This window comes from Gopherus flavomarginatus, chromosome 1, assembly GCF_025201925.1.
Source record: "Gopherus flavomarginatus isolate rGopFla2 chromosome 1, rGopFla2.mat.asm, whole genome shotgun sequence".
NCBI lineage: Eukaryota > Metazoa > Chordata > Testudines > Testudinidae > Gopherus > Gopherus flavomarginatus.
In genome coordinates this window covers 342,632,133-342,641,961 of record NC_066617.1, presented here as the reverse complement: position 1 = coordinate 342,641,961, position 9,829 = coordinate 342,632,133, and the positions used below count along the sequence as shown (strand labels likewise).

The window sequence follows — 9,829 nt, the reverse complement described above, 5'->3', positions numbered from 1 at the left end:
TAATGTAAAGTATTAAAGAGGATCACATTGCAGTTAAACAGAGACACAACAGAGACCCACATGAAGAAATATATGGGGTAAGAGAGGGACCATAATTTATTTAACTATTATTCAATTAAAATCAGATGAATCAAGGGAATTAGCGAATGAATCAGAGAGAGAGAAGGGATAGGGAGGACTGCCAGAACAATGGCACTAAAGCTGCCAGCCTATAAATTTACTGCCTGTGTTATTTTTCCAATTACAGCCACGGTGATCTAAAAATTCACGAAGAGTCGGGTGTCTTAAGGCTTAACCTACTCTCTCTTTGGCTGGGGGAGAAGGTTGTCGTGAGGAACACCTTCTCTACCGGACTTGGACCTGCACGTTGCATGCCAGGGGCTCAAGGAACCAGGAGAGATACTAGAGCCATCACCATGAAAACACAACCAATTAACACAAATTAAGAGTGGGGGGGAGGTGTTCGGATAAACTGATCGGCTGGGGTGGCTTTTATCCGGAGCCCTGATGAGTTCTGCTGCCACCTGGGAAGAGAAGGCGCAACAAGATGCGGGGCCAGCGAACACTTTGCAGAAGCCAGCCGCCAGCAAAATAAACCTATTACATGTAAATTCAAATTCAGAGGCAAAGAGGAGGAGGAGGGAGGGGAGGAAGCAGCCCTGCGCGCTCAGGGGCGAGGAAGCCAACCCCATCGCTGCAGAGTGCAGTAGATTTTTAAACCCCCCTTCCCCGGGCAAAAGGAGCCTTACACCCAGGGACATGCTAAATGACCCTCTTCAGCAAGAGGCAGTGAGGAGGCGCTGGGGGGCGGGGGTGAGAGAGACACACACACGCTCTCCTACACTCCGCTCGCCGGGAGGACCCAGCCAGTCAGAGGCGGAGAGCGAGGGGGAAGAGCGAACACATTGGAGGAGAAATTGCAGCACAGCGAAACACCAGCCAGAGGAGGTGCTTCCCCGCTCTCCCAATATAACCACCCCGAGCGCAGGGGCAAGCAGAGACGGCCGAGTGCTGGGCTGGGGAGGCAAAAGGCTTGGCAAGGATGCCCCTACCTGGCTCGCTTCTCCAGCCCTGAGCGCCGCGGAGGCAGGGCGACCCGGAGGGCTCCCTCTGGATTGTTGGCCAGGAACTCCGCGATTCGCTGCGCCCCGCGGGCTGAGCGCCACGAGGGGCGGCTGCTACCTTGGAGGGAGCAGGGACTGCCCGGAGGATGGGAGACTGAGAGCCGAGGGCAGAGAGAGGTTCTTCCCCAGCAGCGGTAAGTGGCCAACACCGTCGTTCTAGCCAGCCCCCGAGTCCCCCTGATTCGACCTCAGAGTGCGTCCAAGTTATTGGTTTTCCTCGCCCTCGGTGCTTCTCCGCAGGCAGGTGGAAACCACCGCTCCGTTACTGCGCGAATGTTGCCGGGTTGCGATGGTTTGGGGCGGGGCGAAGCGGATTAAAATGATCCGAATCCATTCCGAACAAAAAAAGTTGGAGCAGGCATAATCATGGTCTGCAGCCTGCCTCCCCCCCAATCGTTCAGCTGCACGGCAAACTAGTGCTGAGGCTTAGTTGTTTTGAAGCGAGATCTCAGACGGACGGAGCCAGTAAATATTCTAGAAGCAGCCTACCTGTGCCCATTTCTGCTGTTGGGGAGGTTTTATAGTTGAGGATGAAACAGAGGATAACCCAGTGTGTTGATCTGACAGTTTATTGTCCCACTGAATATCAGCAGCATGTTGATTGGTGGGGAAGTTCAGAATGATACTTGGCTTGGAGATAAACAATATTCTCTGAATCAGGTAGGTGCTGTGCCTGAAACCTGTTCCAACGATTGTCAGCCTTAAAAAACAAACAAAAAACAAAAAAGAGGGAATTACATAAAAATGCACCGATTCTTTCTATGTTGTTAAAGGCGGTGGATAAAACGATCTTGTGGAACGTTCATGGGCAGATGAAAATGAACTGAGAATTATTCTTGTAACATGCAGCAGAGTATTGTGTTTCTAAGATTTTTATCTCAGAAAGAATCAGCATCCATTAGGCCTGTTAAACTTACTCAGAGTTTCACTTTTATTCCTTCTGGTCACAGAAACTGCCTAAAAACCTATTCTGATATGATTTAATGTGGCCATGTAAAAGCAAAGTTGTCCAGTCTTTGCAAACTTTCAGAGATTTGTCATAACTTTCTTAGTTATGTTTGTTTACTTTTTCTTTTTTTGAAATTACCACTGAATAGCTCCATATTTATTTTAATATTTTTAATCAACTAACTAGGGACCTAATCTCAAGCCCTTTTAAATTCACTGGAGTCTCCTCATTGACTTCAATAGACTTTGGAGCAGACCTTGAGGGAGCATCTCTACAAATAAATTCTCTGTTCACTGAGTCCCAAAAGCTGAGGTGAACTCCATATAATTAAAAATATGGGTGACATTTTAAAATTAATGATGATGCATGCAATTAATTAATGCTGAATTATAGTAGAACTCACCCAGAAGTACTTATGACAATCCATATTAATGCTAAATGAGTTCATCATTATTATTATTATTATTACAATGAATACCAAAGGAATTGGCAATAATTAGGCTATTTTACCAAAATGTCTCTAGGAATTTGTAAATACCTCATACACATTTTTACTAGGTTTTTTACCCTTAGCATGGCATTCATCTGAAAACAAGTGAACAAACTTTCAGTGTCTATTCTGCATCTAGAAAGGAACTTGTTTACTAACATTGAATGAAGCACCCAATGCGAAGGACAAAAGATTGACAATGATCAGAGGGTACTCAGAGAAAAATGATTTCATGCACAAAGGCTGTGTGCCAGTTTAGGTTTAACAAAGTAGACAAATTAAGAAATGGTAGTGAAGAGGGCAAGATATTAGAAGTCTACAGTAAAAAAAAGGAGAAGGAATAAAATCAGGAAGAAAGAATAAGGAATGGAAACAATTTTAAAAGAAACCTAAAGCTCTTCAAGTAAAATCAGAGAAAATCCATTAATCAACAACATTCAGTTCTATCATTCCTTATAGCACAAATGCCCTTGCAAAGACTCAACAGAGCTAAGATACAGGTGGGAAGATAGCTACAGATGAGCAGGAGAACCAGAATGAACAGTTTGGTCTTGTTGTTTATTATAAGGAACTTGAAGGTCACCTTTTGTTGCCTGGGTAAAATTTCCTGGAGGGAGATGCTAATGTGGCTTGATAAATAAGAGCAGATGCAGTAAGAATATTAGAAATGTGGAGAACCAGGCTGGCCAAATGGTATCCCAGAACTTGCTAGGAAATTTGCTAGAATGTTGCTGAGAAAGTAGGATGGCTTTTGGTGAAGGTAGCCCAATATTTAAGATAAGATAATAGGAACAATAAGAGAATCAGCTGCTAGAAAGATGAGAAGCATCACTGAGGGAAAAGAATAGGGCTATGTAACTTTAAGAAATGTGCAACTTGGTAGAAGACTGTCAGCATGGATTCGCTAAAGGAAAGTAATGAGTGGCAAATTTGCTTGAGTTCTCTGAATAAGTTGCTGACATGGTAGTCTATTGGGGAATCAGTGGGTATGGTTTATGTGGATTTCAGAAAATGTCTAGTTTTGTACTCCAGGAAATATTGATCTGCAGAGTAAATTTTGGTAGTATTGGAAAGGGTTCAAATTTACTTGGATGAGGGGTTTTCAATCAAGGGTAAAGAGCTCTTGGGTGAAGTTGGAGGTGAAAAGCATGGTGCTGTATGTGACAATATATGGTCCACTTTTCTTTTTCCACATATGAAAGATGATATATCAGATGGGCAAATATGCTAGCAATATGGAAAAATGAAGTGGGAGTCTAGTCCAGTTGAACAGAATCAACGAATGGAAAGAAACTTGGGTAGGTTAGTCATTGAAGCAGTTATTATAAGAGGCTAATACAAGGCGGGGTAACAAAGTATGTATTAGCAATACTCTCTGTGAGCCAGCATTGAGGCAACTGAGATGATTGTATTTGGTGACTTTGCTAAAATGGTTCTTCTGGATATTGTCTTTCTGTATCCAGCCTGAAACATAGATTTTGATTCCTCTGAATGCACTGCATAATTTTCCACTGTTGTTCTAGTCTCTCCATATGCTCCTGCTAACAGCTTGCATGTTATACTTTCTGTCAGTTTCAGAACAGCTTAGATCACTTCAGCTATTTCTTAGAGTTTACAAACACAACAGTACATTGAAAGCTGCCAGGCTGGCCATACTGAGGTCCTTATTCCTGAGAACGAATGTCCAGTAGGACACTTGACTGCTAGTGCTATGCTGGTGAGAATTTCAGACTTGATGTTTTTCTTCTGCACATCACTTCTATGATGCTTTATTAGGAGCTGCTCCAATGTGTACTATCCACTTCTCAGCACTTTACAACAGGAAAAGAGTTCGGCTGGGAATGGTGGCGTCCCTACAGTTTTATTTTCTGAGCATGTGTGATCAATAACTCTAGGTTAGAGGCTGGTACATTTTAGAATATTTTAGAGCTCTATAAGGTAGAATTTTTTTTATTTTGTTTTATGTTTTGAAAAAATTCGAAACCTATAAAAAGATCTTAGAATAATGGTTCTGTGCCTTGAGAGGGGTTCTTGCTTAAATGAAAATAAATAAGTGACTGTTTTATAAGGAGTTTCTTGGAGGATTTATGGAACTATCGAAAAAGTAGGAATACTAATCAAGGAATTGAATTCTGTTCACACCCGGCTTCCTAGAGGGATTTCAGGATGACTTCTCTGTTTTTTCTACAGGTGAGGAATCAAAGCATTAGTAGTACTGACTGGATATAAAATAAAGGAGTAGAGTATTATTAAAACCCTGACTGCTCTGAATTATCACCCATGCTGTATCTGATGGTCTTGACCATCTTTAGGCAAAACTTAATCCTGCGCTGTGATACAAATGGGCTGAGCCTGTGTGACGCCCCACCGTAGTTGTTTGGCAGCAGTCTGCCTGCACAGATCATGAAGCAGAAATGAGGCCCAGTTCATGCATTCATATTCATTACTCTTCATCATTATGGTCACTCCCTTATGTCCAGGGCTGCCCAGAGGGGGGGAAGTGGGGCAATTTGCCCCGGGCTCCACAGGGGCCTCGCAAGCCCTGGCCCAGCGGTGGTCCGGGTCTTCAGTAGCATTTCGGCAGTAGGGGGCCTTTCAGTGCTGCTGAAGATGCAGAGCAACTGAAGGGTCTAGAAAAAATGCTAACTCATCTCCTCTCCCATAGCTGGAAACATATAGCGTTTCTCAGAAAGATTTACTGATGTTCTTCCCTTTTTCCCAGGATCCAATATAGAGTATCCCTTCTAATTTAATGATTGTCTTCTGTGAAATTATAGTCACCCTTAAGCCATCAGCCTCATCTGTTCTGTTTCTCCTATTTGTTTCTGTTTCTTAGATTAGGAGGCAATAAGAAATGACCAACAAGAACATGATAAAACAAAATGTAACAAAACTTAACGACACGTGTTTGAAAATTTATTTCTTAATTTTGTTTGTAGCATTTATCACATTGCATTTGTTAACATAGTAATAATAGGGGCAAGAGACCTATATAAATTACATATATAAACAGAAGGTGGCATAAAAACTAAAAACACAACTCCCATGAGTGTTCTCTACAAACAGTGAAGAAAATGTTAACGAAGATAATAATATAGTGATCATAGTTAAAATTGTAGCATCTGCCAAAAGTTCTCCCACAGATTTTCACTGTAATTAGAATAGGAAAATTGTAGTATCTGACAGCAAATGTTGCCTTTTTATCAGCCATTGCTGTACTTGGTATTTGCATAGCTCTTTTTATAGCTCATTTGTGGCCAGATTTTCAAAGAAAAATGGAAGCTGAGCACTTTTGAAAATCTGGCCACTTGTTTAGGTGCCAAAGCGGGAACAGAACTCCTCTGAAAATCTGGGCATATCCTTGACAAGCTCTTTACAATTATGAACAAATTCATCTTCACAATTTTTACCTCTCAGGCTTTATTGCCCTCATTTTTTACAGACATAAACTCATTTTTAAGAAAATCCCCATTTCAAATTAACAACCAAAATTAGAATAAACCAGACAAAATAAATCATAAAGGAAACAGACTCAAAACTAAGACAGTCAACCAATTTAATGAGCCTTTCTAAATCCGGTCACCTAGACGTGTAAAAGAGGACTTTCATTAAGTTCACGCGCTCAGCTCAGAAACCAGATGGATAGGAATCCAGCAAATCCTGTGAAATCGCGAGATGTTGTATTTCCTACAGTCTTATTTTTTCAGTAATATTCCTTGAAAATGGATATTTGAGGATGGGTAATAATTATGTTAACATCCCAAGATGCTTTCTTGACTGAGGGGCTAACTATTATCTGGTTTTGTAAAAGTCAACTTGCACTTTGACTTTTGTAAGGCAGCCATTATCCGCACTCAATCACTGCAGAACGTAACTAGTCATCTAACAGCTATATCATCTGGCTAGTAATTTTTTGCAGTATACACTCAGAATTTTAAGGAACAAAACGGGATGAAAATGATCCAAATGTCCATGCATTTCTCATATCTTGTTATAACATTCTTCAGCTGTATTGAACCAGCAGTCATCCAGCTTTATCATATCTGCATTACTCTGATGTAAGATATATTTACTTAGCCTTTTTTTTGCTTTCTTCCCAATTTTGTTTGTGGATAAAACAAAAGAAATTCTTGTAATACAATGAAAGGGGATATTTCCGAACTGGCTGGAACCAGAAAGTACTGAAAATTTCATGAATGATTCTATTCTCATGGGAATTCTGGTATACCTGGAACATGGAAATTTGATTGTATTTCAGACAAGCGTTTGAACTTTTGGATGATTAGCTAGATTAATCTTCCAGTCTCTTTGAAATTCTGCACACACTCCTTTTTATTCCACAGAAAGCAGTAAATCTTTTGCCACCATCTGGAATCTGCATAGTTGACTTTTTGAGTCAAATTCAAAAGTTGTAGTAAACAGGGCCTCTTATTCTGCAGGTGCAAATTGGCAGGTGGAAATAATTCCATGTGCAATTTTGAACCCGTAGTTTAAGTCACATTGATGTCTGAGTCACTGATTGCATCTGTAAATTAGGGTACTGATTATCTCTGTGCCCTAAACTGTGGATACAAAAGTTTACCCACAAATTATTTATAACTGTGTTTGCATCCAGAAAAATGGTGGCATCAGGTTAAAATTTTGGCCCCTAACTCTAAATCTCTTCGAGTAGAACTGAAATAAGTTATTTGTACCACTGGCAAAACTGACTGTTTAATTTTGATTAATTGAAAAGTGTGTTGGTTTTGTTCTTATCCTGTTTTGTTACAGCAACAAATGCACTGTATTTTAGCCTGCTCACTTTACTTGTATCTATTGGAGCTGAGCAGAACTATCAATTTCTGCTTCTAGTGCTCGCATGCAAAATGTGACATTTTCATAAGGATTCAGAGAGCAATTTTTCTTGTTATGGTAAAACAAAAAAACATTTTTATGAAAGGAGAAAATGCACAGATTTCACAAAAACAATTCTCATCCAAGATTAGATCTTCCTTTTGTGGAAAAAGAGATATAAGAACAAAGGTGCTTTGCTTATTCAGACCCACAAAACTGTACAATTCTCTGGAAAATGTTCTTATAAAGTACCTAACAATGTGTGGGGGGGTAATAGCTAAAGAAGCAGTGAACATTAGATGTTAGGATATAGGGCTCTGGGGGTTTAATTTACAGTGCGGTACGTAGAATGGAGTTCCGATTGCTGCATGGAGGAGTTTTTACAAGTTTCTCTCAAATTCAATTTTTAACTTTGAACATCTTATCCTTTCCCCCCATTATTCCTCATCTCCTACAGACCTTATATATGAGAGAGAAGAGCTGTATCCCATAGCTGTGCATCATAACCATGAACCTATTTCTTAAAGTTTCCCTCTCCCCTGATCATGTTACCATTACACCTCTGGCATTTAGGGCAGTGATGAAGCTCCTCCACTCCTATCTGTTTCTGGCAAGTCTTTCAATGGTTCCCCAGCTGTGCCCCAGGTTTTTCAGCTTGGCTTCCACAGCTCTTCACCATGTTGTTTTAGGGCAGCCTTGTTTTCACGTGTCTTCAGGGGCCCGTCTTAATTCTTTACTGGTGATGGAATCGGTTTCCATCTGAAGTACATGACCAATCCATCTCCAGCATCTCCTGGTAATTATGGTGCTCATATCTTCTTGGCTGTACTGTGTGAATAGGTCTTGGTTTGAAATTGTTCTGGCAAAAGATATGGAGGACTTTTCTGAGGCAGAATGTATGGAATGAAGACAGTCTGGCTATGTCATACTTTCTCATTCCCCAGCATTCTGCACTATAAAGTCTTTTTGAAAGTATGCAGTTCTGATAAATCTTGAGTTTGGTTTTGGTGTTGTTACGCCATGTAAAGTTACTAAAATCCACTGTGTTTGGCTGAATTAACACTGATATCACAAAGCCACTGCCCAATAATTAACAGTTCAAAAGTACCCTGTGATCATATTTGCTTAGATTTTATTTTCCACAGTGTGTTGTTCAGCTTTATGAAATCTCACATGGAACAAATCTTATAAAAAATAATTGTGAACGTCAGAGAAGCTTTTTTGTGTGTGATTCTATCAAAAGACAATTTTTCCTTGTGATCCATCAAAAAAAAATTCTGGTGTGGGGTTTGTGACATTTCAACGTCTGAGGTGAGGCAAGCACTTGATTTCCCCCCACCCTCCCAGCCTCATGGCTCACAATATGTTCAGAATGTCCCACTGCAGTGTAATGTATGCACTACTGCGTATTATTGCTTACATAAAACTCAGCTCAGGGAAACTGGGAATAAGACTCATGGCTATTCTGATGTCCTAACATCCCTTTGCTGCTTGCAAATGCCTGTGTAGGATTTCTCTTTTTCTCTACTTGGTGACGTAGGTTGGACTTTCTATCTGTTCTTTGATCAAGGAAACCAGCCTCTAGCAATCCCTATTAAATTGTAAAAGGCATAATGAGGAAAAAGTGTAACCATTAGCTATAAGTTAGTGGATGTAACCACGTCACCTTTGATAAGCTGGAAAAAGGTCTTTACTCCATTTAATAATTCCAGCGGGAGGCAGCTACACCTATATCAGGAGTCTTAAGCAATCAGGTTTAATTCATGCATGTTCCTGTTGTGCTTAATTTGTCAAGTTGGCATATTGGGTGAATTTAATTATTGTAAATGCACTAAGTTGGATTCTTTCTTCTCGGTGCTCCTTGTGGGTAAGATTAGTGCTTATTAGCAATGAGTACAAAATAGTGCAGTTCTCTGGTTCTGCGTAAGGTAAATGTGTTGAACACTATCCCTAACACTGTGTAACTTTTAGAATTGGGAAATGTCCCACATTTAATCAAGGATAACTGGAACTATTTTTAAAAACATAGAACAGGAAAAGACACTTGTTTAAATTATTGTCAGGAATTGCCACTAGAAGTAATTAGAAACATGGTGTATGTGACACTGCACCCTAATCATGAATTTATTAGTCAACTAAGAATTGCATTGTGACAAAATCCTTGTCTCATTTGCAGTCTGTGTTCAATCCAAGTGAGGATGTTTCTAGCCAATTGGCAGCTGTGCACTCAGTAGGTCACCTGGAAGGCAACGTTTACATGAAATACATCAGTGTACTTCCTCTGATAGTACATATCCAAGATACCCAAACATAAAAAAAAATCTGCCGATGGCCTGTTGCTCGGAACAGGGGCATCAGTACAATTGAAGATATGAGGTGTTTGAAGTGGAGACACCTTTTTGCTAGAAGAAAGGGGTACCAGCAGAACCAGTT

At 40.4% G+C, this 9,829-nt stretch overlaps 1 protein-coding gene across 3 annotated transcripts in view; it reads left to right on the top strand.

Moving 5' to 3' along the window:
• The first annotated feature begins 699 nt into the window (after positions 1-699).
• CNTN5 (contactin 5) overlaps positions 700-9,829 on the top strand; it is a 1,071,723-nt gene continuing 1,062,593 nt past the window's right edge. For all 3 annotated transcript variants that reach the window (XM_050940444.1, XM_050940408.1, XM_050940418.1), the window contains exon 1: positions 700-1,258. The gene's annotated coding sequence lies outside the window, so the exon portion shown is untranslated. The remainder of the gene's footprint in view (positions 1,259-9,829) is intronic.